This window comes from Moschus berezovskii, chromosome 1, assembly GCF_049115385.1.
Source record: "Moschus berezovskii isolate FMDL1 chromosome 1, NW_MosBer_1.0, whole genome shotgun sequence".
NCBI classification, from domain to species: domain Eukaryota; kingdom Metazoa; phylum Chordata; class Mammalia; order Artiodactyla; family Moschidae; genus Moschus; species Moschus berezovskii.
Genome location: NC_142460.1, coordinates 90,001,721 through 90,016,969, shown reverse-complemented (window position 1 = coordinate 90,016,969; position 15,249 = coordinate 90,001,721).

Genomic DNA, 15,249 nt, shown 5'->3' with positions numbered 1-15,249 from the left:
CACCCAAAAGAGTCCACATTTTAATGAGTTTTTACAATGTTATATACCTGGGCAACCATCACCGTAATTGAAACAAAGCACATTTCCAACATCACAATACTTCCCTCGTGCCCCATCTCCATCAGCCTTCCCTTAGTTTGGCCTCGGGCAACCACCAACCTTCTTCCTGTCACTATAGATTAGATTTGTCCTTTCTAGGGTTTCTTATAAGTGGAATCAGAGAGTAGGTACTCAACAAAAGTTATTTTTACTTGACTTTGGAATAGCTTCTCTGATTTCCTTCCCAGTGATGTCTGGTTCAGGCTGTTAAAATGAGTTCATCTTTCCAGCACCCACACTGATTTGACAGAGTGGGCATAGCGAGGACTTGGAGGAAACCTGAGAGGTAAGAAGCAGAGGCTGATGAAAATAATTACTGGCAATGAGAAGAATGTTGGCTCTTCCCAGAACTGGTAGACTCTGACCAAGAGTTCGTGCCCACTTTGTGCCCTGAACATATTTTCAGTGTCGCTCAATACAGCTTCTCCAAAACCTAACTGCCTGGGAATTTTGCCTGCTTTGCCTTGAATGGGCATTTTATTTGGAAACTTCAGGCTCCAGCCAGCCCCTCTCAGCCATGGAGTCATTGCACCCTCTGGTGTAAACACAGGGATCTGTCACCCCTGTGGCATGAGGCATTCCCACCCCCGCAGCCATCTATTATCCACCACAGCTCTGCCCTGGAGGGTCAGTGCGCTCCAGCTGCTGTTAGGTTCATGGGTCAGAGCTGAGCTTGTGAATACATGAACACAGAGGGATCCCAAGAGTTCAAGCGCTTAAGAGAAGACAGGACCAGAGAGAAGGGAAACCCCAGAGAAGACAGAGCAAGCTGGATGTGAAAGATGAAGAAGAGAAGGGCAGAGGCACAGTGCCCCAAAACAAAGCTGGAAGCCATAGAGGGATGGACTTTTTTTCCATCTGAGAGAAATCCTAAAAATTCACTTCTCTGACCAAATAAATAGATTCAGACCCAGGCTATGACAGTCCTTGAAAAGTGGTTTTTAACATAGAAATGCTGATAAATCTTTTTGACCACCTCTATACCTCCAGGTGCCTCTGGATCTGCTTAATCCCTTTAAACTTCCAATAACTTCAACTACAGTGTTTAAAGTCTCATAAATCAGTACTAGCTTAAAATAGGGAAATATAAATCATGTTCAGGAGCTTAGGGGTAGGGACAGAAGATGGGCATTCCCATGCCATTGAAAACCACAGCACAGGCTTTTCATCAAATTATTCCAAGAAAAGTTGAAACGGGAAGTGCTCAGATTTCTGAGCTATGGTTCCATTTGTTCTCAATTTGTCCTTTTTCAGGGGGTGAGATGGAGTGTTAGGGAGTATCAACGGGATATTCAGTTAGAGAGGAAAAAATCACAAAGACCTATCACAGTTAGTCCTATTTTTACACAAAATAAAACCAAAATGAAACAATAATAATTAAAAAAAAACCCTACTGCCAGAAGTCATTAGAAACAGCTCTGTTTTCAGTAAGTTAACAACATAAATGATGTTTTCTTTTTGTTAAAATATTAATTAATGTGAAAATGTAAGTTATGGCTACTATGCTACTAATAATAGTTAATATTTTTTTATCATTTCTGCTACATGCTAGATACTTCCCCCGTGAAGAACTTTAGGTACATTAGTTAATTTCACCCTCACAGGAGCCCCATGAGAATTATTATTCTGTTTTACAGATAAGAAAATTAGGTTCAGATTGTTAAGTAACTCACCCAAAGTCACACAGCTGGTAAATGATAGAGCCAAAATCCAAACCCAGGGTTTGTTTTGAAAACCCTGATCTTATCTACTTCTGGGCTGTGATGGAACCAGCCCACAAACCACCTGGAGGAAACCCATATATCATGCTCTGAGAATTGATGTGTTTTCCTCTTTCTCTTTCTTGACCTGATCCAATGAGCCTTTCCCTAACCCCAAAGTCTTAGAAACGTCTGCTATATTAGTTGAATCTTTACTCAAACTTCAGCCAATGTTGAGAAAGTAAGAGTCCTTCTCTTGTGCTGCTTGCTTCAAAGTGCAGTTTTCCTGCAAAATGTACCACCAAGCAGTCCTGGGGAAACCGCTCAACTTTAGTTTCCTCACCTATTAAATAAGGATGCATATGACCCACCTTTGGGGTTGTTATGAGGATTAATGTGTGGGAAAGCAGTCTGGAGACAGCAAAGACCAATTAATTGCTGCGTCTTATAATGATTATGGCACCTTAAATATAATACGGAGGAACAGCCCCTCTTCAACCCCTAGCTTCACAAACAAGAGAAAACAGACATTTCAGTCACTCAGATGGAGGCCAGAATTCAATTCAAAGCACTCATGATTGAAAGGCGTGAGAGAGGGAAAATACATACCTCTCTATCATCACTTCCCCAACTATCTTCAATGGAGTAATGACATTGAAGACAGTTTGGGAAAATAGTTTGGTTCCTCAAAAAGTCTATGGCCAGAGAGATTTGGAAAACACCATATACATAACACTTCCCTCAGGAAATCACAATGTACTTTGTCTTAAAGGTCCTGAGAAGTCCTACCATAACACAGCCTCTGCTTGATCCAGCAGTTTCCGAGCATTTGACCAGAGGAACTTTATTTTGGGGTTTCCATTTATTAAACATCTCCGAGAACACCAGGGAACACAGTGTAGGGGGTACCACTCTTGAAAACCATAGCTTCTCTCACTCACCATCAGCTTGACATCTGACCACTCTCTCTCCACTGTGACCCATGTTCCTTCATCAAACACTCACACACGGTGAGGAGAACCCCAACGTCTCTGAACATGTTGTTATAATACCAGGCTTCTCATAGGGGAGGCTCCATACAGTATACCACACAAATCTCTGGGTTCAAGCCCCAATGCCTCAGATAAAATCGGAGGAATAAGAGGAGGGGTGTCTCTCTCATTTAGTGGCTTTTCAGTAATGTATGTTTAATGATGCTAACTTACACTGGAAAATCCTCTTTGTTTGGGGTCCCTCAGAAACCAACCTTGAAATAAGTATTTGAGAGCAAGTAGTTTATTTGGGAATTGATCCAAGGAAATACCAGCAAGAGAGTGAGGAAGTGAGTCAGGAAGGGGAAGACAGCCAATAAAAAGTGAATTATTAAGCCAACTACACAGTGGACAGCTACAGCTTAAGCCTACAGGGAAACAGTGTAAAACACACACTTCAGAATTATCCCACGCAAGGCATGAGGCTACTGGGATATTTACACATAATCTTCCATCATTCATTGGTTGAAGCAAGCTCGGGACTGGGGAACAGGGCAGTTTGATTTCTAGAACTGCTGAGCTGCCATGTTATCTTGGACCTAGTGAGCTTCCAGAGCTTCAGATAAAGTCTTCAAGCACCAGCTTGTAGATACTGGCAGTTGGAAGATGTGTGGAGCCCACTGAAAATGATAAAACCTGAGAGATATGGGTATGCCTCACCATGTCTCATACTTGCTTTGTATTTTCAGATGGGAAAACCAAGTTGGAAGAAAGTTAAATGTACCCCTACTTTCTGAACAGCTGTTTCAGGTATTTTTGAGGTGCGAGATGGGCTGAACATGACCTTAAGCGTATAGCCAGAGGCCAAGAAGATAACGGAGACAAAGAAGCAGGTGACCAGCTCTCCTCTTCTCCCTGAGACAGTGGCTATTCGACTTCTTTCTGGCTCCACATCAGTAACAGTTCTCATCACAAGCAGTGATTCTCAACAGCTGAAGGTAAGGAGAAGCCACATTCCCCTAGATTTGTGTGTGGGAAAGCAGGGGGACAGAGTCTGTTAAAGTATCTGTTTGCAACTGCCTCACTCTCACACCCAATGCTAGATCTCTGTGTAGTGGTGATAGAACACAGGATGAGCTAATGCCTGATCCAATGAAGCCAACCAATGTGCCTCTGAAACCAGCAACTATTTCAGCTAAAGCCTTCGTGTTTTTCTAACATTTAAGAGAAGTTTTGGTGAGGCAGCAGAGGAAGAAGTTTGCACTGTGAGCCAAGGATGTTTGAGTGTCTCAGGAAGTGGGAGAAAGGCCAGTTTAGGAGAACCTGCAAGCAAAGTTGTCTGTGACTCAGCTTATGATGGTTCACCTCAAGACCATCATTCAACATCCAGTTAAGTTGAAAGTCAGAGGTTCCCTGTTCTGTTTCAAGGGATTACTACTCTCTGTTCCCTTTTCCCTAAATCTTACCTGCCAACCTTATTCCTTCCCTCAGTTCATCCCTATTAAAAACATTTACATATGTGGCTAAATTGGGAGCAATGTCAGTAATTTGTACCAAAGAGAACTCAGTTAGTCTTCACAGTATTCCAAATTATAAAACCTGACTATATCTATGGTTTGAACCTCTATTTTGTCAGGTTATGGAACATACATTAAAGAGAAGTAAAGGTAGCATTTTAGGAAGGGCAAGGTAGAGATTGTTCCACAAAAGTTGTACTTCTTTTATTAACATTACATCATATGATTCTTTGACCCTTAATAAAAGTAATCATTGGTGCCTGTAATTTTCACTCAAGTTCTTAAGCATTTTAACACTACGTGCCTCCTCTCCTGGCTGAAGTCTTTGTTGCTGGATACAGCTTTCAGGGGAAGCAATGAAAATACTGCCTTGCCTTATTCTGACCTCTCCAAGCTGGAACTTCTTTTCACAACTTCTCTGAAAACAGTGGCCTGTACACCATTCGTGATACAGGACGGAAGAAGAGTGGGTTTCAGATACAGACCAAGAACTTCCATCCATCTATCCTTTACCCCTGAGAAGAGAAGGAACTCAAGCTATTTCTACTTCTCCCGCGCCCCTCACCTCTGTACCTCAAGAAGAGATCATGCCAGCGTGACGGAGAAATCGGAGAAATCGCAGCACGCGGAGTGGGCGTGGCCGAGTAGAAGATGGCGGCCGCTCTCTGCCGCTCTCCTGTCTTCCTCTTCCCTTTGCATCGCTGAAAAGTTCATCTGGCTTGCAGTTGTGTTCTCCCACACCCGCTGCACCGCTGCAGTATATTCATCTATTTGGGGTTTTGTCCCATGAAGAGGGTCCCCAGACTAGGGTTTGTGCTTAGGAGAAGGAGCGGCATAGGTCAGGCCTGTCTTGTGCTCTGGGCCTCCTAACAGAGAGAGGAGAATTTAGCTTTCAAACACAAGCTCCCTTGTCATTGCTACCAGTGAACATATTGTCCTTAAGAACTTCATGGAGAAGAGAAAGAAGACTACATGCCTTGTTTTGGGAACAGGATTTGGTCATTTCCTGAGGTTTCCTGGCCACCTTCTCCCTCCCACCTCCATGTTTACCTGGAATGTTTTCAAATGTACAGGAAAAATTATCAGAATAAAACAATGAGTACTGGGCCTATATATATTCTCCTAACTCACCAACTGTTAAAGTTTTGCCACATTTGCTTTATCTATATGTACGGTATATGCATGTGTATATATTTGGGATTTTTTTTTCTTGTTTTGAACCATTTGAAAATAAGTCACAGGTATCATGAAACTTTATCCTCCACATATGTCAGAATTCATCTCCTAAGAATATGGACACTGTCCTATATAACCATCAGTACACCTAAGAAAATTAATAATAATTCCATAATATCAAATAGCCCCAATTGTTGCAAGAATGTCATCTGTTGTATTTTTATTGTGGTGAAACATCCATCACAGTTACCATTTTAATACTGTTAACTGAACCTTTCAGTGGCATTAAGTACCTTCACATTTTTGTGCAACTATCAACACCATCCATCTTCCCAAAGCAGAACTGTTCCCTTTGGGCAACAACCCTTCATTCCTCCTCTCCCCAGCTCCTGGCAACCATCATTCTGCTCTGTCTCTACACTCTTTGACTATTCCAGGTACCGTATGTAGGTGGAATCATACAGTATTTGTCCTTTTGTGTCTGGCTTATTTCACTTACCATAATGTCTTCGAGGTTCATCCACAATGTAGCACATGCAAGAATTTCGTTCCTTTTTAAAGCTGAGTATTCCATTTACCATATCTATCACATTTTGTTTATTCATTCATCCATTGATGTCCACTTGAGTTTCTTTTACCTTTGACATAGTATATTAACTACTGCTGTTATGAATACTGAATACACAAATAAGTGTTCAAGTCCCTGCTTTCAATTCTTTTGGGTATATATCCAGATGTGAGAGTGCTGGATCCTATGGTAATTCTGTTTATTTTTTGTAGATTTACCATACTGTTTTTTACAGAGGTTGTACCATTTACATTCTCATCAGCAATAGTTTCAATTTCAATAGTTTCAACTTCTACACAGCCTTACCAACACTTTTTATTTCCCATTTTTTAAAATAATAGTCATTGTAATCAGTATGATCTCACTGAAGTTTGTTTTTTTTTAAACCCCAAAAACATTTTGTACTGGGGTCATTGAAGTTTTGATATGCATTTCCCTAATGATTAGTGATGTATCCATCAGTGATTATCAATCAGTTGTGTATCTTCTTTGAAAAATATATTTTCAAGTTCTTTGTCCACATTTAATCTAGTTGTATTTTTGTTGTTATTGAGTTGTAGTTCTTTATATATTCTGTATATCAATCTCCTATCAGATATATGATTTGCAAATATTTTCTCCAATCCTTTTCATTCTGTTGGTTGTATCCTTTGATACATACAAGTTTTTAATTAGGCTATAGTCCAATTTATTTTTTTTTATTTTGTTGCCCATTGATGGATACTAGAAAAGTTAAAACTACATGTGACTCATTCTATACTTCTGTTGAATAGTGCTCACCTGAAAGTTTGATTAGATTCACTTTCGACAAGAATACATTATATATTCTTGATTATATCATCAGCTATATGGGCTTATGGCCACACAAGCATACAGAAGAAAATTTAGAAATTTCACTGAGTGGTTCTCTCCTACTTAGCTACTGTAATGTATAATATGACTAGCTGTCCCATCTAGAGCCTAAATGAATTTCACATTCCTCTGAAGAAAAGTGGGCAGGAGTGCCAGGAGCTGATTTGGCTAAAGGAAGAGGGAAGGTGTTTTTTCTCAGGCACCTGGAGAAACAAGGAGATCAGAAGAAAGCAAGGTGTCTATCCTGGATATTTATGACAATCTTAGTTCTAGAGACTGAAGCAGAAACTGAAGGATGTGATTTCACAATCAATGCAGTGAGGCAGAGAAACACAAACAGAGGTGCTACCTTGGCATCCAGGGAAAAATGCCCTACCCACGTGGTCTCCTCCACCTCACATAGCAGTCCTCACCAGTAGGACTTTAACCTGGGAAGACTGGAAGCATGGGGCATCTTTGGCACCATGGAAGTTTGTAGGTCTGGGAGCCCTGAGACATTGGCATAGACCAGTGTAGTCAGAAAAAAAGAAGTGGCGACAGAGATGAAAAACTAGAGAGAGGTTCTCGAGTGCATGAGAGACTCCCCTGGGAAGTCTCCAAAACACTGGAGTAAAGGGTTATTGCCAGCAACAAGATGGGAAAGGAGAGCTGGGTAAGCTTTAGGGACAGTTACAATGGGAGCGACTGGCTCATCTGAGTGCTACAGGTTACTTAAACAGCCATGAGGAAGGAGGACAGGGAAGGTAAAGCATGGAGTGCTTTCTTCCTGTTGCAGACATGAAGAGGTCAAGGGCTAAAATGGCCAAGAGTTAGCTGAACTGCCCTCCCTAGGAGAGTTATGGATTCAAGATGTGACTCTTTGATGATTATCCTTACTGTTTATCTGTAGATGTTGGTTTCTCTAAGAGGGCTAAGAAGGTTTAATGATAATTTTACAAGTATTCTGGTGACTTCCCTGGTGGCCCAGTGGTTAAGATTCCACACTCCCATTGCAGAGCTATGGGTTGGATCCCTGGTTGGGGAGCTAAGATCCCACATGCTGCATGAAGCAACCAAAACAAAAAAAGGGAAAAGAAAAAGTATACTGGTAAATAGTATCATCTCACAAATTATTTGGAGCTGCAAAGGAAAAACATATATCTGAAATTTACCATTTTAACCACATGATCAAATTTAGCATCACCACTAGTCAAATAATCTGATATTATATATCTCCTGCTGAGATACATTATGAAGTACACAGCATCATATATAATGGACTCCAGTTAGGTCCTTTTCATTATATATTAGATTCACTTTGGGCAAGAATACATTATATATAAAGGATGCCAGCTAGGTCTTAAGGTTTATTCCCCTTATAGATACAAAGAGATGCTACTGACCCTTCCAGGAAAGACCCATGGACCCAAGGATCTGAGAGATCAGAGGAGGAAGATAATGCACAAAGATGTAAAATCCTAAACCATACAATTTCTAAAAGAAAACACAGGAGAAAAACTTTGCAATCTCATGGTATGAAAAGATTTCTTTGTATACACTAAAGATAAAACAAAAAGTTAATAGATTGGAGTTAATTAAAAATTTTATATACTGCTCTTTAAGCTGTCTTTAAACTGTCTTTAAACTGATACTGTTTTTAAAAACAAAAAGTTATGCCACAGAATGGGAGAAATACTTGTAGCACACATATATAACAAAGGATTCAGACTCAGAATATATAAAGAACATGCACAAATCAATAATAAAAATACGAAGAGTGAAATTTTAAAATGGTCAAAAACTGAAGCAGCATTTCATGAAAGGAGGTTATGAATGGCCAATAACCACATAAAAATGCTCCACATCATTAATTGTTGGTAATTAAAATCATCATGGTATACCATTACACACCCATTAGAATAGGAAAAAATTTTAAAAGACTGACCGTATCAACCATTGACAAGGATGTGGATTAACTGGAACTCTTCTATAATACTACTGGGGATGTAAAATGGTACAGTCACTTTGAAAAAGAATGTAGCAATTTTTTAAAATGTTAAACATACACCTGTCATTTGGTCAAATCATTGAACTCTTATTTATCCGAGAGAATTAAAACAAACATAGAAGTTTGTACATGAATATTCATAGCAGCTTTAATCATAATAGCCCCAAAGAGAAAGCAACTTAAATGTCTCTCAACAAGGAAACAGATAAAATGTCATGTACTCACACAATGGAATACTATTCAGCAATTTAAAAAGTAAAAATTTTGATATGCCAATAAGATGGATGAATCTCAAAATAGATAATCATAATTTAAAAAGCCAGACACAAAAGAGTATATATTATAAAACTCTATTTATACGGAATTTTTGAAAATGTAAACTTCCCTACAGTGACAGAAAAGAAATCAGTGGTTCCATGGGGCTAGGGACAGAGGGAAGGATGTTCTGCAAATATGTCTAAAGAAACTTTTAGGGGAGTCTGGACATGTCCTGGGCTTCCCAGGTGGTGCTAGTGGTAAAGAACCCACCTGCCAGTGCAGGAGACATAAGAGACATGGGTTTGACTCCTGGATCAGGAAGATCCACTGGAGGAAGGCATAGCAACCCACTCCAGTATTCTTACTTGGGAAATCCCATGGACAGAGGAGCCTGGTGGGCTACAGTCCATGGGGTCCCAAAAAGAGTCAGACAGGACTGAAGCGACTTAGCATGCACACATGCAAGCACGGACATGTCCTATAGTTTGATTGTGATCATGGTTTCCCAAGGGTATGCATCTGTCAAAATTCATTAAACTGTATAAATTTTCAAAGTGGCAAAGAGAGAGGTTAAGGAAGAGAGGGGAGTTGGAAGCCGAGAGTCCCTCATATCCCCAGGGAAATTCAGAGATCTTTTTCCTGAGGGGGATGGACTGAGTGCCAGATAACTATAGTCAGAGGAAGAGAGATCAGTCCGAACCCTTGTGAGCCCTGCACACATCTTTCCTGCCTGGAAGGCTTTCCTCTTTCCAGCCATGCTTATCTCTTCTTCTAAGACTCTCTTCCTCCAAGAATTATTTTCTATTTATCCCCAAACATTCTTCATTCATAGCGTGATTTCCACTAAATCATCTCTATTTCCTTTCACAGTTAGCTGTTGCCCATAGCTGTATATACTTTCTGAGTCAGATATTACTAAGCATTGGCAAGGAGGTGGGGAAATCAGACCCTCATTCAGAATGGTACAGCCATTCTGAAGGAGAATTGAGTACCTTAAAATCTACCAAGCCCACTACTATGTATACCTGGAGGGAAATTCCTCCTAGGGAATACAAGGAGATGTGCCTAAGGAAGTTCATTGCCTCAGTGTTGGCGACCACCTAGATGTCCATCTCTAACACACGGACAAGTAAAATGTGGTGTATGCATACAGAAACATAATAAACCAGATATACAGAAACCTGGATTGATCTCAAGAACAGAGTTGAGAGAAAAATAAAATAAAAATAAGATTTATAGCCCAATTCATTTATGTATTACACACCCACATAAAACAGCCTTGTGTATTTTTGTTAAAGTTGCTCATATATCTAAATAAACATGTGTCAGATATATTGGAAGGACTATATTAAATATATTAGAGTAGATGCCTATGGGAGGAGGGCAGGGAGATTGGGAATGGTGGGTGAAGGGAAAACACATCAAAATTGATTTTTTTCTTGAAAAGAAAGAGGGCCATTCCATGGATAGATGATGATATTCCATGAACTGAGGATGGGATCAACTCAATCATGTACACTTGAACCTCAAAGGATATAAGAAAGAAAAAAATAGAGATAGATAGATAATAGGTAGGTGGATAATAGACAGGTAGGTAGATAGATAGATGGGTAGATTTTGTCATTCACACTAAAGATGAATGAACTAACTGGTCCCTGGTGTGGTGTATTAGTTTCCTATTGATACTGTAAGTTGCACGATTTTAGTGGCTTAAAACAACATGAATTATTGTTGCACAGCTCTGTAAGTAAGAAGTCAACCACAGGTCTCACTGGGAAAAAATCAGTGTTGGCAGGGCCGCATTCCTTTCTGGAGGCTCTAAGGGAAACTCGTTCACTTGGCTTTTCCAGTGTGCAGGAGTCACCCCCATTCCTTGACTCACGGCCCTCTTCCTCCACCTCCAGTAAGGGCAGGCCTAGTTTTTCTTACATGTCCTTCTCCAACCCTGACCTGCTCTTCTGCCAGCCTCTTTCACTTTTCAGAATCGTTGTGATTACACAGAGTCCACCTGGATACTCCAGAAATATCTGCCTATCTTAAAGTTGTGTGACTAATCCCTCAATGCCACATAAGTTAACACAGTCACAGGTTTTAGGGATTCACGGGCTCCATGTGGACATTTTGGGATCCATTATTCTGCCTACCACACCTGAGCATACAGCAAATCATGATACCCATAAAACTATATATCCTTTGTTACTGTAAGTCAGTTAACTCAGCTAAACAACAAAACAAAAGCAAAACCAAAGTGTGTTGAGTCCTACTATATGCCAGATCCCTGTGGGAAGAGCTGAGGCTGGAATAGGGATCAAGGATTGGAAATTTGATAATTTCTTCCTCCCTTTCAAACAAAATTCCCATCTTGCTTATTTTAGCAAGGAGATAAATAAGAAGTAACCTGCTTAAACCATTTTCATTACATTGTATGATTGGCCTATGGTAACCTGCCAGAAGAGACGTTTGTATTCTTTTTTAAAGGAGAACCCTAACCCAGAGCTTCTTAACCTCTAATGAGCATGCAGATCACATGGGAATCTTGTCAAACGCAGTTATGATCCAGTAGGTCTCGCATGAGGCCTGAGACTCTGCTTTTTGACAAGCTACCTCCCAGGCAGTGCTGATGCTGCCTGTCCAGGTTGGCAGTTGAAGGAGTATAGCCCTAACTCAGATAAAGCTCAGGTTGACTTTGCCACCAGTCTATCCTTATGCAGGGTTTGCCATAAGACAAGAGGTTATGGTAGCCATTCAATTTGCTAAAACATCACACTTTGTCAATGACAAAACACCTATAGCAGAGGGGACACTCTGCCTTTTGGTAATAGCCTTGGTTTCCCACCAAGGTTTCTGACCAAGACTCACATTTATCCCCAAATATGGAACATACTATTTACAATTCTTGATATAAGAGTGAATTGCTTGTCTCCTAGACCAGAACTTCCAATATCCAAGGTTGACATGTCACCCTCCACTCCAGACAGTGACCTAGTGACCCAGTACCTGAATTCATACCTAGTGTCAGAATTTTAAAAGATTTGAGCTATTTAAAGATTCCCTTGAGTGAGTGAGTGATGTCGCTCAGTCGTGTCCAACTCTTTGCAACCCCATGGACTGTAGCCTACAACGCTCCTCCGTCCATGGGATTTTCCAAGCAAGAGTACTGGAGTGGGTTGCCATTTCCTTCTCCAGAGGATCTTCCTGACCCAGGGATTGAACCCAGGTCTTCCACATTGTAGGCAGATGCTTTACCGTCTGAGCTACCAGGGAAGTCCATCTAAGATTCCCTAGACAAGGGAATAAAGGCTGATTAAGATTCAAAGTTATCCATTGAATAGGACTGAACTTTTGCATATTAGCTCCTTTGGGGCCGTGGGGAGAGATGAGCAGGAAGCAACACAATCTCTACAGATAACTTGGATCATCTTGATAGGGACCTCTGATCAGTGACAGTGAAACAGTTCAGGGACCAGTGAGAGGACATATGATGGCATCAAGAGAACTGGTGTAATTTGTTAGGTGAAAGAATACAGCATGTTCCTATATATACCACATGGCTACTCCTGATTTCTGAGCTCGGCAATAGGACTTCAGGGGACACTTCTCAACATTGATGCACTTGGATGTCCTCTGACCTACAATTTTCCCAAATCTTTTTTTTTTTTTGGACCACAGAAAGAGATCACTTTGGGGAAAAGAAGCAGATCTATACCTGCAGTTCATTCCTTTCCTTTGCAAGATAGCTGGGTCCATCTCATCCTCTTGGCAGAGTGATGTTATGTTGTTTCTCCAAGGCCTCCTTGAGGAACCTCCATTGTCTCTTCTCTCTAGGCCCCTTTCTCACCTTATTCTGGGTGGGTAATTGCTAAAGACTCTCTTGTGATCCACCCTCAGCATTCGTCCAAGTATTAAAATGCAGAATTTTACCCCTGGCAGCAGCTTCTAAGACACAGTATAATATCCATCACTGTATGGATAAAGAAAAGGAAGTCTGCAGAAGGGAAATAAATAGATCAAGACTGGAGAGGCAGTTCATGACAAAGTCTGTATTCAAACCTAGTCACAGAGGTCTGGTGACCTGTTTGAGGTTATATGGCCAGTTGATGACAACGCTGGAATGAGAACTCAACACCAACTCCAAGAATTTTTTCCACTACAAAATCCTTCAACACAGCTAGAACACCCTTGCCCATTCCTGATGGGAGGACACCCCATTATTGATTCACTAATGCTTTTGAAGATATTCACCTTGAGGGCTGAGTGTCAAGGTGGGCTTTGGGAGAAAGGGTAAATTGTGCTACCAGGGAATGCTAGTGACCAAATCTGTTCTTTTATCTCATACCAGCCTTCCCACCTAAATCCACTTTTATGGCTTAAGCTTTTTGATTCTTTTCCTACCCAATCCCCCTTTCTGGCCATGTGTGATTACTATCTTGCTATTTCAAGTTTCTCTCCAGCTGGGTAAGTCTTCACATAGGTTTTTCTCTTCAATTTCATCTCATCTGCCTGGAGGAGGAGGGGTGGAGGGAGCAGCTTACCTTCCCACTGTTCTGTTCACCTCTCACTCATTTCTTCCCAGCTCTCCACTTTTCACCACTTTCTACTTCCCATTCCCTCTCTCCCTTCCATTTTCTCTTGAAATAATGGCCCCTGAATTTCTTGCCCCCACCAAAATAGATGACTTCCCTACCTCTGCTCAAGGGGTGGGAGCGCACCGTGAAAACCCCAAATGCCATCTTTCATCTTTCTTATTTCCTATTTTCAGCACATATCCTATTTTTAACTCTGCCTCCTTCTTAGCAGATTGACACAGCACTCTGCTTGGTTCCCAGAATAAATGCAATTCAAGAATGAGCGGCAAGTCCAGCCTCCCAGAATCCTCTGTAGGCAGGCATTTGCTAGGACTGTTGCTGCCAGCACTGGAGAAGTGTCTCTAACTGGCATCTGTGCATCTCAGAGCCCATCTTTTGCTGTCCTGGAAACTCCTTCCATACAGGATTTTCTTCCTAGCAGATTTCCCTTCCTGATCATGTAAGCACCAAGCTTACATTAAAGATGTTTTTATTCCCCTAGCATACACTGACTACACTATAAAAGATACTTAAGAAATACTTGTTGGGTGAATGAATGCTGGCACATTAATAACAGATCATCACTGAGTTTATAGGAAGTCAATTTGGAATTATAGCTGATACACAAGGTGAACAATACATATTAGAATTCACATTTTAAAAATAAAAACCAATTTCATATTACAACCAATATTGCTGATGTCTCCAAATCATTATAAACCTGAATGAAGGAGCAACATTTACAGAGCAACTTCCACTATGAGGACCTGTACCTTGCTTAAATGATTTCATTTATTCTACAACTTCTGAAATAGGTACTATTATCCCCATTTGGGGGTAATAAAACCAAGACTCAAGTAGGTGAGCAACTTGGTATTGATAACAGAAAGAGTAACCTCATGCGACAAGTTGACTCGCTGGAAAAGAGTCTGATGCTGGGAGGGATTGGGGGTGGGAGGAGAAGGGGACGACAGAGAATGAGCTGGCCGGATGGCATCACCAACTCGATGGACATGAGTTTGAGTGAACTCCGGGAGTTGGTGATGGACAGGGAGGCCTGGCGTGCTGTGATTCATTGGGTCGCAAAGAGTCGGACACGACTGAGCGACTGAACTGAACTGAACTGAACTGAAGTGGATTCAACCCAAGTCTGACTGCCTTCAAAACTCACTTTAAAAACTGAGAGAGGACTTGGGGTCTTTGAACACAATATCTGAGGTAGCACGTGCTAACACCTTCTGGTTCAGCCCGTGTCCCCTTATCTATTTCTCTCATGCTTGGTACATAGTAGGTGCTCAAACAAATATCTGTTGAATTACATTATTGGATGTACCATTTAGACTCAGTTTCTTAACCTGGTATCATTCTAATTTTCTGGGCTTGACATAGACACCTTAGAAGAAACTCAGCATCAAGCTCTGGAGGGTTATCAGATGGGGACGCACAAGCCAATGTTTTCTGTCTTCATAAAGGAAAATGGTATGGGATGAAAACTTAGCAGGCAGGATTCAGATTAGAACTAAAGGAAACACTGAAAGACACTGGACCAGACCATG